Source organism: Galleria mellonella, unplaced genomic scaffold (genome assembly GCF_026898425.1).
Source record: "Galleria mellonella isolate WM207_F2 unplaced genomic scaffold, CSIRO_AGI_GalMel_v1 utg184, whole genome shotgun sequence".
Lineage (NCBI taxonomy): Eukaryota > Metazoa > Arthropoda > Insecta > Lepidoptera > Pyralidae > Galleria > Galleria mellonella.
Genome location: NW_026442025.1, coordinates 12454737 through 12469621, shown reverse-complemented (window position 1 = coordinate 12469621; position 14885 = coordinate 12454737). Strand labels below are relative to the sequence as shown.

Genomic DNA, 14885 nt, shown 5'->3' with positions numbered 1-14885 from the left:
TCTATTAGTACAAACACGAGGTTTACTACGTACTAATACTAAAGGTAGACTTTGTATAAAAGTCCTTTGCTTGGGCACCTCTGTCCCATTCGTGTTTTTATCGTGAAGCAATTGTGTTTGCATGGCTTTGTTTCGGTTTGAAGGGTGGGTAATGGCAGTGACATTACAGGGTACAGAGGAATAACACCTGAGTTCTTTGGAATGGCAACGCATGGGAGGTATCATGGGCGAAACAGTATACTCTGTTATGTCCATGGTACTGCTCATGTCTATAGACGACGGTTACCACTTTCCATCAGGTGGACCGTCAGCTTGTTTGCCATTCTAAAAAAAAGTTTGTTTTTTCTACCTTTATTTTTATTAAAACATTAATCTCATGGTGTAGGCACTTCTCTGTTCACACAGTCGTAACGGTACAAACATGAAGATTTACTGTTGTCTCGCGTATTCCTTGACCAATTTCGGTCTCCGGCCGTAATCGGTATTTATTACCGCTTCATTGTGTATTCATCGGTGACTTGGCGAAGATTGAAAGCTTTTGTGTGGGGAAAAATATAGCATTTTATTTTACTTATTGTACTTCACTTTGATATTAAAAAGTAAAGAATTTGTGTTCATAAACACACTTAAGCTAAGAGTTGTCCGTGTGATGACGGAGAAAAGACACAATTTGTTAACACTTACCCGAGTTTCTGCTGTGAAGCAGATGTCATCATATCAGCCTTTAACTATCCATTGTTTAACATAAGCCTACCCCTTAGGGGGTTTCGCCAGTAGTTACCAAGCTTGGCAAGCGAATTAGCAACTGCAGTCAGGCTTTAGAGACGTTTTAAGAGGGACGCTGCTGCCCCTTCCTCTCCCACCCTTAGTCGCCTCTTACGACACCCACGTGAAAGGAAAGGGTGGTCCATTCTATGCCGCGATCACACGGCGATGTTTTCCTAATTTGCATTTATTTTTTAGTAATAAAATTATGCAAAAAATACAGGGTATAATTTTTTAAATTGGAAACGAATTTGGAAACTGAACGTACTGCATAGCTACACCTGTGACTATATATATTCTTTATTGCACAAAAACATACAGTAACAACAATAAGTTAATAACAATGTTAGCAAAGGCGAACTTATCTCTAAAAGAGATTTCTTCCAGTCAACCTAACGAAGTGGCATAGGAAGTAGTGAGTGGGCAGTAGTAGTGCAAGACAGAAATTTAAATAAATATTTACATAAATTATAAATAATTATATATATACACATATACATTCAATCTATCTATCTATCTACCTAATCAGTCCACATGAGCCCACTGCTGGGCATAGGGCTCATTTTTGTCACGTCATTTATAACGGATCTGTGTTAGAATAGGATAGAAAAAATCTTTATTCAAATGTATTTATTTACGAGATTTTTAAATAGATATTTTTTTATGTTTCTACTACCTACTGGGTTCGGAATGTTGTTATCTGCTAAGAAGAACGCGCAACAAACTCAAGTTACTCTTTTATTAGGTACATGTTAATTTCACATTTACATGGGTTCTGTGACCGAATTAGCATTTAGAGTTCTATTTATATCTATTATTCAGTTTGAAATAAACAAGCAAATATCAGCAGACCGGTCCTTACTAGCAGCACCCATTCACGTGTATGACGGATGAGGCCACCATCAGTGCGCTCAACTATATTTTAGAAAGCTCAACGACTCGGCCCCCCGTACCGTCGCCAGACTTATACATCATAGTGAGTATGGCTTACTTCAAGTAACTTAACTACATCTTGTGTACATTAATGTACTATTTAACTAGTTAATTAATAATTATTTTGAATTATATTCTCTCTAACTGCATTGGGTTGGCTGGAAGAGATCTTTTTTTAGAGTTATCTCTACGCCACCACTGCCCACCGTTGCTAACAAGTTGTTAATCTAATCGTTGTATCTTTTGTTCAAGTATAATAAAGAATATATATATATATATATATATATATATATATATATATATATATATATATATATATATATATATATATATATATATATATATATATATATATATATATATATATATATATATATATATATATATATATTGTATCAGCCGTTAACTGTCCACTGCCTAAGGCTGCCTAGCCTCTGCCTAAGGTTTTGTTAGTACTTCCCACGCTTGGTGGGTGGTTTGGCGACCGCCGTTTGGTTTTTGCTCCCCAAGTTCCCTTGGTTGCCTTAGGTTCTCTGCTTCCCGTTATCCGCACTGTATCATCCGACTATAGTAGCATATTGTAAGGATTCTTTATACTATAATAGTAGATAATCATATTCGGATGATAATCATATTCAGGATTACAAGCGGTATCGAACCCTTAAGTCTTAGGAGAGATTTTGCCTCACTTTGCGTCTTCTACCGCTTATACAACGGATTGTGCTCAGAGGAATTGTTCAATATGATGCCCACGGCTACTTTCTACCATCGTATGGCTCGCCATCGACGGTGAGTTCATCCTCATATCCCCACAGCCTCAATGGTCACTTACAGCGCTGTTTCATAGATGTTTCCTCCCACTAACACTCGTGGTTATGGAATGAGCTCCCTACCGAGGTTTTCCCAAAAGCCTACAGCATGGGGTTCTTCAAAAGGGGGGTAAAGAGGTTTCTGCAGGGTCGGCAACGCGCGCGTAATACCTCTGGTATTGCGGGTGTTCATAGGCTACGGTAACCGCTTACCATCAAGTGGGCCGTATGCTTGTTTGCCACCTCAGTGGTATAAAAAAAAAGATATAGTACGATCAATAGTAAATAATTATACTCTTCGAACATGTCGAAGTTATTTCTTCTATGTTCCGTTGACATGAATAGAGCTAACAAAACAGGCTGCTCTTCCACTGGCATTGACTCTGGTCAACGGTGTCATGAGCCAGTATCCTTGGATTTGGATATATTTACTTGTAAACATGTCGAGTTTCGTAGAATGCCAATAAATTATTTAGTAAGTGTCCAATAATTCAATTTTATTATGTTTGTATTATATACATTATGATTGCTAAGGGAGCGAATTGAGTAACTGTCAAGCTTCCTCAGTTGGTAAATATAATAAATATATAATTATAGTCAATACATAATCAAAAGAGGAAGAGGAAGACCGAGGAATAACTACATGGGACAGATAAAAGAAACACTAGGCGTCATGTCGTATAGGGAGGTCAAAGATATGGCCTGGGATAGAGCTGGCTGGAGGAAGACGCATGAATTAGTTGCACCGACAAGAGGAAACTATTAAATAAAAAAAAGAAGAGATAATAACAAACGTGATGATACAAAGAGATTTGTTTCAATTATGTAATCACAAGTTCGTCTTTAGATAACTTATTTATTATATTGTTTAAAATCATGATGATTGGCGATATTCAATGACCTATAACCGTTGTGCAATACTGCCAACAAGGATGACTGTCCAATTTGTTACTTTCTATTTTAAAATGTTACTTCCGGAGTAGTAATACATTTTATAGAATTGTAACGTATACGAGATTTGAGTATTATTTCAATTGCTTTTTTTTTATACCACTGAGGTGGCAAACAAGCGTACGGTCCACCTGATGGTAAGTGGTTACCGTAGCCTATGAACACCTGCAATACCAGAGGTATTACGCGCGCGTTGCCGACCCTGAAGAAACCTCTTTATCCCCCTTTTGGAGAACCCCATGCTGTAGTCTCTTGGGAAAACCTCGGCAGGGAGCTCATTCCACAACTTGAGTGTTCGTGGGAGGAGTACAGAGAGGTATACAAAAAATATAATTAAAGTTTGAAAACCGGCTTCAGTTGTGACAAACCCAGATATTTTGATCTTCAAACTAAACTACTGAATTAATTTCGATATAATTTCCATGCGATCAATCTGTAAGTATATTATTTCAGTCAAAAAAAAGAATTTGCCAAATCGGTTTATAATTGACGAAGTTATGAGGTAACAAACATAAAAAAAGTCCGGTAGCGCACCTGCGATGCCGTTGGTGTTGTGGGTGATCATGGGCGGCGGTAGTCACTTACCATCAGGCGAGCCGCATGCTCGTTTGCCCCCTGTGTTGTAAAAAAAATCCACCGTATTGCGAGCCATCTTCTTTTTGAAGTAAATTGAAAATCAGTAAACTAAACTATTTGAATCTATTGGGAATATGCGGATGGCCTCACACCTTAGAACTTGGTCTCAGAGGATACAGTTTCAGAGGATCTTCCTTTTTTGAACACTCAGGTTGTGAAATGATCTTCCTGTTGAGGCTTGCCTTGAGGCTTGCCTTGAGGCTTGCCTTAAGGCAAGTTGCCTTAAGGCAACAGGAAAGACTATAGCATGGGGCTCTTCAAAAAAGGCGTATTAAGATTTCTTAAGGGTCGGCAATGTGTGCGTGATATCCCTGGTGTTTCAGGCGTCCATTTAGATGTCCTACGGTAACCCCGTTTACAATCACACAGGCCGTATGTTTGTATGCCACCGTAGCTGTATACAAAAAAAAAAAAAAACTGAATGGGGGTGGGGACTTAACACAGGATAAAAAAAGGCAAAGCAGCGAAAAACAGCTAGTATTTAAGTAAGTTAGCAATACTATTTTTAACTTTTATCATATTGGAAAGTCTCGGGAGTAATTCATCCAAGTCCGACCAATTACACCTAATTGAAATCTATTTCTGGAGCTACAGTCGTGTACTGTTCAGATTATTCTACATAGTGTATTGCAGATGACTAAGTAAGATCAAGTCCAGACCGGGTTTATGTGCGTATGATTCATTGGCGACTCTGTATGACTATTAGAGATGAGTACTAAATAATTGGCAGCTGTATTTAAAACATAAGTTATTAATTTTGTATTAATCTTTAAACGTAGAGAATAGTTCTCTAGATAGTATAAAACAAATTTGACCATTGCGTCTTTTATTACGCTTATTTCTTATATATCACGCAACTGTTTATCAATGACGGGAACAGCATTATATTTATAGGTAATATTTTCAAATTGTTTGTTTGTTTCTAACATGTTATTGTTCAGTAAAGTCTTAAATTACAGGATACAGTGTTCTTCAGAAAAGAATCTTTTTATGAATTCCTCGTTCGTTACTTTTTCTGTCCAGCTTATCCTTTCCATTCTCCTCAGTGTCCACATTTCCAATGCTTCTTTCCAAAAGGTCAAAAGATAGGTTCAGAGAAATAGCATCTCAGAATTGATCACATTATGTCTTGTATTTATTAACGTTCAATAGTCTTAAGATATTTGTACTAACTAAACTAAAATATTTTATTTAAACTAATTTAATATTTTATTTTTTTACTAAATACTCGTTTTATTTATTTAATAACACGTCAAGATACATTTTACGCGTAAGTACCTATATGGGGCACTGATAAAAAAAAAAAAAAAACAATAAGCTAATTTGACAATTAGCTGATAAAAAAGTTGACCCGTTTTTGAGGTTTAAGGCTCTATTTATATAATCTAAGGTTTGTATACATACACAATGGGAAATTATGAACTTACTACGTATGTCATTTTCGACAATCGTTTCTGATTTTAAATCTAGAACTAAAATCACTACCCACGCGCAGTGATCGTCACCAGCGCCACTACCGTCGTCTCTAAATGCCATTTTTTTTATCCGCATAAATATTCGGCAGTGCGTTACAACACGTTTTATAGCTCATTATCACAAAAATGCAATATGCCACTTCAATTTATGTCCAGTACGTTTCGTTAATAAATTCTCTCGAGTCTAGAGTCTAGACGTGGTTTTCTGTAGAAAGTATACGAAAAAAAATCTGTGACTAGACTGGAACAAAAGTATTTTATCAACTTGGATAACATATTTCGTATATATTTATTTTAATATATATATATTTTATATTTGTCACATTTATCACAACGGTAATGGACGATTAATGCCTCCGATTACTTATACTTATTTAATTTTTAAAAATATATATTTATTTGTTTATTTATTCTTTATTGCATAATAAAACTTTGTACAAGCGGAGAACTTAATGCCATATGGCATTCTCTACCAGCTAACCATTAGGTAAAAGCAGAAAAAGTCTGAGGGCAGTGTATATACTATTGAGCATATTTATTTCATATAATTTTCAAATGATTAATCGAGCTATCATAAAAAGTAAAATTTTGATATGTAATAAATTTTTAAACAGCTTCGCGTGTGTGTATGTGTGTGCGCGTGTGTATATATGTGCGCGTGTTTATATGTGTGTGCGCGTGTGTGTGTCGCTTATTCGCGAAAATACTTATATTTCAATTCAATTCATTGCCAAAACTTCTTCAACATCTGTGTACCTTCATTTAAGTGTTCTTGGATATAATACCTACTTATAAAGCAAGAGAATTACAAACGCCTGGCAAATATCAATGTAATTACGGTACGCAGAGAGCATTGCTACGAGGTTAAAATAAGTGGTACTGACGAGATGCAGACGGTCGTGTGAATGAAACGATAAATGTACCAAGGATTGAGAAGAACTCCGTGCCATATAGTACAAACGAAACTTAGAATATTTAGGTCATGGATACGGTTTCTGAATGAAACATGTGACCCGCGTACTCTTTCAATAAGAACTTGTGTTTTTATTTTCTTATACATATACTATTTAAAAATCAGTGGAAATAAACTTTACAAAAAACTTTTCTATATTTCTAATAACGAATCATAATTCAGATTTACTTATTAAAAATTCAATTAAGCTTGCTCGATTTTTTTTTCTAATAAAATTTGAATTAATTTTATTACAAATAAAATTAAAAAAATAATGTGAAACAGCCATTTTCAATTTATCACCGCATAATTACATTTCTGTTTTACCAAAGGTTGACTGGGAGAGAAAGCTATATAATATATAAGTTCGCCTTTTATAACAGATTTTTTTTATGTGGTCAATAAAGAATAAATAAATAAAAAAAAATGCATCGCAAACTGTTTTCCAAAATGGCGACCATAAACTGTTAACAATTTGTGATAATAATTTGTTTAGGTTTTAAGTCATCTCCACTTATATTCATAATGAAACTATAAATGGTTTAAGGTTAACATGATATTGTAAACTTTACCATAACTATTATAGCTAAACCACTAACAATTGTTACCTTATTGTAAAGTTGTTACGCATTACAAACCGCCTAAACAAATATGACACGACCAAATACTGTTATCACAAGTGTTCTTTGAAAAGTAAATAATACGCCTATTAAAAGTTTATCGAAAGTTTACCTAGTTACATATTTACAATTTCCAAATTGGACAAATAAATATATAATTTATTTGTGATACAAATAAATTATATATCTATTACAGCACACAAATAACATTAGATGTTTGGTATATACTTAAAAAAAACGAAACATATACAAAAAAGAAGTAAGTTATTTAGCAGAAATTTTAATGCAAAATAAATATAGAAGTTATAAAGTAGTTACTTATAATTATTTTTCACGCAAAATTATAGTTGCTATTTTTAACTAATAAGGTATTGTCTCTGTGTTTTGCATTTTCACCGTCATATTCCACCCTTCAAACAGAAATATAGTATTTACCATCAACAGTACTTTTGGGGATAGCGTAGTCGAACTGCACCTAGGGACGCCGAGATTCATACTCAAATATGTATCTTATTAATAGAGAATAGAAGAGGCAAAATGCTGGGCCACCTTATACGACATGACGATTTTTTTTAAGAGCATAGTAGAAGGAAAAATAGAGGGCAAAAAAGAAGAGGAAGGCCGAGGATTAACTACATGGGACAGATAAAGGAAACACTGGGTGTCATGTCGTATAGGGAGGTCAAGGATATGGCCTGGGATAGAGCTGGCTGGAAGAAGATGCATGAATTAGTTGCACCGACAAGAGGAAACTCTAAAATTAAAAGAAAGATGTATCTTAATTAAAAGTTGTATTAATTAAAATTCAAAATATTACCAATTTTATTTAATCTGGTTTAGAATATAGAATATCGTTCCATATCCTTGACAAAATATTAGTTTTTTTTTGTAGTTTCCTCAACATTTGACGGATTTGGATTTATCTGCCTTTGATTTTATAGTCCTCAATTGTTCTAAATTCACAATGCAGCTTCTTTTGTTTTGGAAATTTTCTGAACACTAATTACGTACTCTTCATCAGTCGATACCTTATTATCGCTGACAGAATATATCCGAGCTCGCGTGTTGTTACCGAGCTATGTGTTAGAATTAACAGCTATTATCGTATTTTCTCGTCTCATATAGAGGACTTGATAGCTGTTAGTATATTGTTATAATTATATGGAAGTTACGAAGGCGATTGAATTTGATATATGTTAATTCATATTTATCATCGTCTCAGTTATAGCAATTATTTTGTCTTATAATTCTTATGTTTCTGTAACTAATAACGCAACTTTTATAGTACATTACTGCAGTGGCCAGCAACTGAGGCATTGATGGACGAACGTGCAAATGTGGGCCGAGGCGTAGCCGAGGCACACATACGTGAGTCCATCAATGCCTAGTTGTAGCCAAGGCTTGTATAGTACTTTTCTCAAACAATGCGCGGAAATCAAAAACACAATTTTACTTTTTAAGTTCAATGACGAATAACGAACAATAATAATTTTTCACGCGCCATAATGTTCCTTTGTTTTTGTTTTAATAAACAGCTTTCTATTTGCAAGCCAGTTCGAAATTTAAATAAAGCCTTTTACTAATTACCTCCTTGGTAGCCATGTTTCGAAGTAAAAGGTCACTCCATTTTTAAATTAAAGGACAGATATGAGTTTACATAGTAACTTATCTGGCCGCAAAACACGACAGATATGGATTTTCATACAACATACCCTGCCCGCATATATCTGGCCAGTATGGCAATTTTGATTTATTGTCAAAATAATGCTCACATTTCCAACCATGTTTGAGAAAAAATATTTGTAGTCTAGTGTTATTTAATTCATTATAATTGTTACTTCATTTTCTCGCACTGTATAGCTATGTTAAAGTAAATGCTGTGAACACCTATAATAGGCGTGTGCATTAATATTGTATTATATTTAATGTTTATTATATATGTTATAATGCAATATGCTGTTGGTGTTCCTTTAAATAAATAAATAAATTTTTGCATCATTTTCATGCGTAAACACTCATTTTATTTATTAAATAATACAACGAAATACATTTCATGCGTAATTATATAGAACACTGATAAAAAACGAGTTAGCTAATTTGACAGTAAGCTGACAAAAAGTTGACCCGTTTTTGAGGTTCGATACTCTAACTATATAATCTAAGGCTAATATATATTATTTTCAAAAATTCCATGTATTCGTACGAAGCCGGGTCGGATTGCTAGTTAATAATAAATCAGGTCATCCATCTACGTTTCATGTTGACATCGGCTGTGATTAGTGAACTCAACTGTAACTGCTCGTATACATATCTCTAAATATATGCTTGCTTGCTTCAATCTAGCGACTCGGTAATGTATAGATTTCAGGCATATATATATATATATATATATATATATATATATATATATATATATATACTTACAAACAACCTTCGAATCGCTAGTCCACTCGTACGTGTCATGTAGGTAGAGACACAAATTTGTAATTTAGCCTTAAGGCGAAACACTGCACTATAGACACTTAGATTTAGCCACAGGCAAGAAGATATTTAGGAACTCTCGAAGACAACCAAATTTGTAATAGAATTTATTTTATTTATTTAAAAAAAGAATCCACAATCGAGTCATGCGAATGAAAAGTGTACAATTTTTTTGTGAGGAGGTCGGTTAGATTTTTTTTTTATTGTCTAGGTTACCTACCTCTTTGGAGGGATTGTCGTAGACATTTTTCCACATTATTCCAGCAAATGACGTGACATAAGACAAACAAGTAGATAAACAGACAATAATCAAGTAATAAGGATTCAAGTTTCGCTATGTATCTACAATGTTTTAAAAATATAACAAATTTTATTCAAAATATTGAGAGTTCGCGCATTTTCCTGCCATCTGTTTCCTTCCATCTTACTTTTTAACCCTTCTTTGCATAGTGGTGGAAATTTCCATCATAATACTGAATATTCAAAAATTATATAAAAGAGCAAAAGCAAAAAAAAAAAACATATCTGTCAAATTTTTTTTTTTTAACCATTTTTTCTTTAAATTTTAACATGAATTACAAGTATATAACCTTGATTTATTTCACCAATAAAAAAAAAACATGCAAAGAAGGGTTAATTATCCTTTTTTTTTTCAGCACTAGTGTTGAATTTTTTTCTTTTAATTAAGAAATTTTGTTATATTCTGACAAGTCACTTAAGATCACCTTAACAAACACCGATAGGTGGGACGAGATTTGATCCGATGAAGTTCGCAACCGTTGGCGCCCGTCCGGTTCTGCTCTCGTGCCCACGGCTAGCTTAGTTCGCCACGATTCTTGTTAGTGTGTACCAGTGTATTACACGCTTTTTTTTTTCTATATTCCAAACCGAACGACTTTTTATTTTCCTTCCACACGACGAGATGGGATGAATCACGCGCGAACAGTTGCCGTCGCCGCGCGGATGAGACCGCAAGCCTTCCATATTTGAATTTCGAATTAGTTTTAAAAGTGGCCAGTGTTGTTGTTTTAAAGGAGACCAAGGAGTTTGTGAATGTGTTTTTTGGTTTGGCGATATTATTCTAGGACAAGGAGTCAAGGTTGATGCCGATATATAAATGATAAACGAGATCTGTTACGGACTAACTTTAACATCCGGCTTGAAACGCGATTATTTTTTATCATTCCAATAAAAACTAGAATCTATTAGAACTATTACCATATATTTGCGATAATGTTTTAGGAACGTAATTAAGTTTCTTTCACATAAAACCGTGTAATCGGATATAACCAACATAGCGGTTCAGTTACTGTTATATTTAATGTGCGAATAAACATGTGCAATGCAATCATGATTCCTCATATACGGGTATAGGTGGGTCTGGTTTCGATGGACCGTGACTCACGCTGATCAATAACTGAGTCCGTCTGACGCTGTGTACGAGTAGTTAAAAAATTAAAAATATTAGATTCCATTTTCAAATGTTTTGACGAAGGTTAATTACTAGCCAGCTTCTGTTCATCCGAAAATTGTCATACGCCGAACAAAAATAGGATGCTTGCATCGCTTGAAAATTACTGGACCGATTTGGAAAGTATTTTAAATACTTATTTTTATATACTTACTTATATTTGTTTCTGTCACGTTTTAAATTCTCATGAAAAGAAAAATTGAAAATTTGCGATATCTTTACTAATATTATTAATAGTGACTTTGTTTGTTTGTTACTTCTTAACAATAACGTCTCTCATCATCTTAGCGTTTTGACGACTTTTTTTATGGGTAAAAATGGTATGGTAACCCCGCCTGCGCTAACGGGATACGCTGGCGGGGCGCCAGTGAAGGGTGATAGATGAGAATGAAAACAGACCAGTTAGCCTATCATGACGAATTCATCTGGAATTAACCATGATAGTTTCCAGGGGGAACCGCGTGGTGGTCGACCTGGTTAGGTATATTGCTAGCAATGGGATTTTTAGTCTCCATTACTAACAATCCTTTACCCCGTCTTGACGACTTAACCAATCACTATGAAATTAGATACATAGGTACATTATGGGATAGAGAAGGCTATAGGCTTCTTTTTATCCTAGTGATGCGAACGAAGTCGTGGGTAAAAGCTAGTAAATCATATTTTTTTATATGCACTGGCATTGTGCAAAAAAGGAATTTGATCGAAAAACTACTGAAAGTTTTGTTTTTTAAATTAAAATAACCGGTTTTGTCACAGTTGAAGTTAGTTTTTTTTTTAACGCAATTTTTTTTTATTATTCTGATCACACAGATGCAACCGCGAGCATAGCTAAGTTTATATAAATGTAACTTATTTAAAGTGCCACCACCTTAGTAAATTGATAGAGAGCGAGAGCTTGTAATGGAACGCCAGTCCCCATTTCCTTGTTTCATGCGTGGTTAATTCCTAGTATATTTACCACCATTACCATCCTTTACTGGTACTCCGCTATCTTATTTTTGTATGTTGTATCAGCCATTAACTGTCCATTGCTGAACATAGCCTCCCCTAAGGGGGGGCGGAGGGTTGCCAGTAGTTGCCATGCTTGGCAGGCAGATTGGCAACCATAGTTTGGCATTTGGTTATGTTTTAAGAGGGGCGATGCTGCCCATCACTCGCATTTCCTTAGTTGCCTCTTACGACACCCACGGGAAAGGAAGGGGTGGCCCATTCGTTGCTGATCCTGAGGTGGGCACAAGACAATTACGTAGTGGGCATAGCCCGCCTGGCACCTCTTAAACACATAATAAAACTGTTTATACGACGACGTAATCGCATTACTATGTTGCCGATGTTATTGACACGCTATGCACAAACAGCCTTAGGTTGGTTCGATTCGATTCGAATTTTTAGTATAACGAAAAAAAAAATCGTCTCGGAATCGTAAAAAGCTTCTTATTGAAGGATTATTGCGTCCATTTTGGTACAGTAACGTCATCGATTCAATACCGGTTTTGTAATAGCCTAAGATCCAGCCGCCGACTTTTGCTGGTGTAAGAGTTTTAACGGAACTTGTTTTGGGATATGATAAATAAGCGCAAATATAAGGTGTTACCAAATTATCTGCATTCCCTTTAAAGGGATATAGTATTATGCATATACGTTACGATAATGATAGAATTTACCAGAGGGAGACTTTGTACAAAAATCGTTTGCTTAGGTACCTCTGTCCCATTCGTGTTTCAACCGTAAAGCAGTTGTTTGCATGGCTGTGTTTCGGTTGGAAGGGTGGGATATGCCGTGAATTGACAGGGTACAGAGGAATAACACCTGAGTCCTCAGGAATGGCAACGCATGGAGGGTATCATGGGCGAAACAGTATACTCTGTTATGTCCATGGTACTGCTCATGTCTATAGGCGACGGTTACCACTTTCCATAAGGTGAGCTGTCAGCTTGTTTGGCATTCTAAGTTGTATGATAAAAAAAAAATTTCGTGTCTCAAATGTCATAAAATTTTTTATACAATAAAAAATATCCTTTATAAATGTCAATTTTTCACCCTGGAAATCATTGTAAACAATTCTTGTTGAATTGGTCACCATGACGATTTCGACAAGAATTAACCATGATGGTTTCCAGGGGGAACCGCGCGGCGATCGACCTGAGAGAGTATATTGCTAGCAATGGAACTATTAGACCACATTATTAACAATCCTTTTCCCCCTGGGATATTTTATATATTGCAATATCTATATAATGTAGTTAAACTATCTATATATATATTGGCATAATAAAAGATATGTTATTTATCGGTAGTCTAATATATAATATTGAATCGAAGTTTTCTAATAAAATTAATGAAGATATCCGACTGGAAAAAGCGATATCTGGTATAGGGATGTTGACTTTTTCCCGCCATTTATTTCCAGAGGAATCAAAAATATAGATATCGTAGTGGTACCTATATTACCTGTGCCTACAATACGTGTATTGTATTATAGTTCATTTAAAAATCTAATACCTGCAGAAATCAGCTACGGGATCTTAGACTATAAAATATTTGTATTCGGTTAATTTGCATGATTTAAGTTAATAGTGGCAGCGACTGTCGTCGTCGTGTAAGCTTTATAAAGGAGAAACTGATCAATGCAATGGTGAAACCACTCAGTTTCCACCTGCCAAGCGTGGCAACTACTAGCAAATGGGGGGAAAGGGATTGTTAGTAATGGGGTCTAATGAACCCATTGCTAATAATACACCCTATCAGGTCGACCTCCACGTGTTTCCCCCTGGAAACCATCGTGAACAATTCTTGTTGAATTCGTCACGATGGGCTAACTAACCTGCTTCATCCTCACTTATCATCCCTCACTGGTGGCCCGCCGGTGTATACCGATAGTGCGGGCGGGGTTACCATTCCATTATCACCCATTAATGTACTACTAGCAAATCCCCCCTCCCCAGTACAGGTTTACGTTAAGCAGTGAACAATTAAAGGATGATATGATGATGAGGAGGGATCTAGGGGTGGATAGGGTGGATAGGGGTGGATCCATCCCTAGACCCTAGATTTTGTTCCCGCGTTTTTGATTAAACCCGAGACCCCATTACGTGACGCGTGCTCACTACTACGCTACGAAAGTTAATAAATACATCACAATGTTAATTATTTGAATCACTAAACAATTACCGTACAAATAAAGAAACATTTGGCATACATTTTAGGCAATGAAAAATTTCCCGCCAAAATTTTGCCTAAATAATAGCACAGATAATATGTCAATTGTAAGTCTATTGTTGTAATATGCTTATTAATGTATATCCATGTATGTAAATGCCGATAATTATAAAATATCTTTATGTGATCTTAGAAAGTAAACCTGAATATAAAGCTAGGTCTACACATGTTCATGTCTCTTTCGCATGACGTATCTGTGCAAGATAGGTAGATAAAATTTTTGAATTTGTAATCTTACTAAAATAATAAAACTGTAACTAGACGAAGTCTAAACATGGGAGACATAAAAAAAGGTCAGACAGACAGACAAAACTTTTTAAAGTCAAACGGAAGAAATTGCGAGTAAACGATAGTAAAGATATAAATAATTAAAGAAACATTTCGTGTTAATACCATAATTACAACAGTAATAAAAATTGTTATCTGTTAAACAACATTCGCGTTCGCTTTTGTTCAAATTCTAACACAAGTGGGAACCAAGCTTTACAATCGGAATACGTTAATTCAATGCTTAGTAACGTCTCGCTGTTTGCCCCAACTTTCCAAAAATTCTCACTGTGTACAATTATC

General features: G+C 35.2%; 1 protein-coding gene across 5 annotated transcripts in view; it reads left to right on the top strand.

Annotated features, from left to right (window-relative positions):
• Window positions 1-14885, top strand: part of LOC113512120 (uncharacterized) — a 207749-nt gene that overhangs the window by 129299 nt on the left and 63565 nt on the right. For 2 of the 5 annotated variants that reach the window (XM_031909116.2, XM_031909115.2), the window contains exon 1: window positions 10569-10721. The exons of 1 other annotated variant lie outside the window; for it this stretch is intronic. The gene's annotated coding sequence lies outside the window, so the exon portion shown is untranslated. Of the gene's footprint in view, window positions 1-10565; window positions 10722-14885 lie in introns of those variants that run through there. 2 more of the 5 variants (XM_052893766.1, XM_026895900.3) reach the window with 2 other exon arrangements.